Raw genomic sequence first — 2,500 nt, 5'->3', positions numbered from 1 at the left:
TTAAAAATTCCCATTTTTCCATTTCATACGTACATCAATAATAATATGGTGATGAAACTTTTTGACAAATTGGTTTTGCACTTTTTATTAAAAAGCATAATTAACATTATTTCGAAATATTAGTCTCGTATGTAAAAGTTTCCTGTCTGGCTTTGTTTATCATTTTACATATTCGAATCGATTATACCATACCATGTGAATAACCGTCTACAACACTGTCCTTTATCTCAGTCGAGATGCCAGTATTTGTAGGAGTCAATAAAAGTGTCGACGAAAATTATAGGATATTCATGAGTATCAGAAAAGTCCTTCTTGTCAGACTTCCGTTTTTTATGTTATCACAATGTCACTTTGATAGTTTGTATTATACTGTTCTCATTCTTCCATGTCCATATACAAAAAGAAGATAATCAGCTCTTAAAGCTTTTAGACTGCTCGCAAATGATGATCGTGTCTTGACGTTCAAGGAAAATACATGGAAATCAAAACACTCTTTCAATTTAGTTAAGATCTGGCAACCTTTTTACTATAAAAGAAGAAATATTATTTTGTTCTGTAAAGTAACTTTTGTATTTATATATTCTGCCTTAGCACTAAGGTTTTAGAGTTTTTATCCGTAATATTCTGTATTGTGAAGAAGTCGCTTTTCTTTTCTGCGATATTTCTATCTAATCAATGACATCATTATGTAAGATATGAGTTTAATATTAACCGATGTACATCTATTTAACATTGCAATGATTCTCGAATCACTGAAAAAGAATGCATTTACTTCCAGTTCATAAAAGTTAGTAATGATATATCACAATAATAATAAAAAATTTTATGTGTAAAAAAATATAAATTATTTCATAACATGGCATTTTTTATTTATAAACTTTCATGAAGTTTGAAATACGGCTATGCAATTCGATACTTATAATACTAGTGTTGGAAGACAATGACTCTATCAGAGTATAAATAAAAATAAATAAAGATGAAAAAATATACTGCGAGCATAGGAAAAACACAGAACCACCAATAAATAAAAAAATATTGTTTGTGAAGTTCCCGGATCCTTCAAAACAAATGAGCGAACAAAACAGACTATCCTCTTGAGATAGCTCATTCTTCCTCGCCCACAAGAGTTTCTCCATTCCATTTGCACTCCACTCTGATACTAAGAGTAATCACGAAGAGGAGATGTTGTGTTATTGGTATTTAACAACAGGGTGTTTATTTTGAGTAAGATTCTTATTTTTCCATTATTTAACAGTTTCACAGGGAGGCTTAATCCACACTATCCTCAAACTCATATGAGTTATACATTAACACTACTGCATCATAAGTTACTTCTAATTTTTCGAGGTGGATTTTTATCTTTCTAAAATTAGAACTTGGATACTTAAATAGGAACAAGATTATTTATTATTATTATTATTATTATTATTATTATTATTATTATTATTATTATTATTATTATTATTATTATTATTATTAATGCCATTGTTGATGTTTTCGAGATACATTAACTAGCCTTCTCAATATGTGAACATAAATTTGTCAAGAGATCAAGAAAAAACACGGAGAAAAACAAATGTTGCCATTTAAAAATGATTGAAAATTTGCATACATATATATTTTGTATGCAAACATATAATTATATTTCATATGCGAACATATAAGATGGAGAATAGTTATTTACTTTCAGTGGTCCAAACATTTCCCAACGACTGCATTTCATTTCCTTCCTTTGTGAAAGATGAAGCTTTTAAAAATTAGAAAAGGGGTGTGCTCTCTTAATTTTGCCAACCTACCTTTGTTTAAGTGTCTGTCTGTCTGTCTGTCTCTCTCTCTCCTCTCTCTCTTCCTTCTCTCTCTATCTCTCTCTTCTCTCTTCTCTCTCTCTCTCTCTCTCTTTTACGCATTGCTCTCCAACTCACAGTAAATCTTACCTTCGAAGACAAAACTCCAGATCTCGAAAGGAACATTTTCGAAAGGCGTCTTAATGAATCCTTCCTGTTCTCTGGAGATTCCCCGGCGAGCGTCGCTGTAACTTTATATTCGAGGTTCTGTAAATGACATTTTTACCCGGGAAGCAAAGCCTAAATTGTGCAGGCGACCCAGAGGAAGTCTGGAAGGCAGGATTCATTCGCGCATGAGCTGATTTCATTTTGCACTTTTTTATTTCCTCGGAGACATAAACGAGGTACCAGTTTTTAACCAGAAAAAAAAGATTGCTATATATTCCAAGTAAGATTCTTATTTTAGCATTTTTTACTCTGGTACGTAGGAGGTGTAATGCAAATTACTTGCGTGTATATTTGCTTTTGGTTAATGAACAACCTAAAGCTGAAACATTATTCTATACTTCTATATGAAAATGTATATTTGTGATACACATTTATACATATATTGCCACCTTCCACGTTAGATTTCTCTCTCTCTCTCTCTCTCTCTCTCTCTCTCTCTCTCTGTATATACCATATATATATTTAAATATAATATATATATATATATG

This window comes from Macrobrachium nipponense, chromosome 2, assembly GCF_015104395.2.
Source record: "Macrobrachium nipponense isolate FS-2020 chromosome 2, ASM1510439v2, whole genome shotgun sequence".
NCBI classification, from domain to species: domain Eukaryota; kingdom Metazoa; phylum Arthropoda; class Malacostraca; order Decapoda; family Palaemonidae; genus Macrobrachium; species Macrobrachium nipponense.
The sequence above is the reverse complement of the archived record's forward strand: the minus strand, read 5'-3'. Positions refer to the sequence as shown.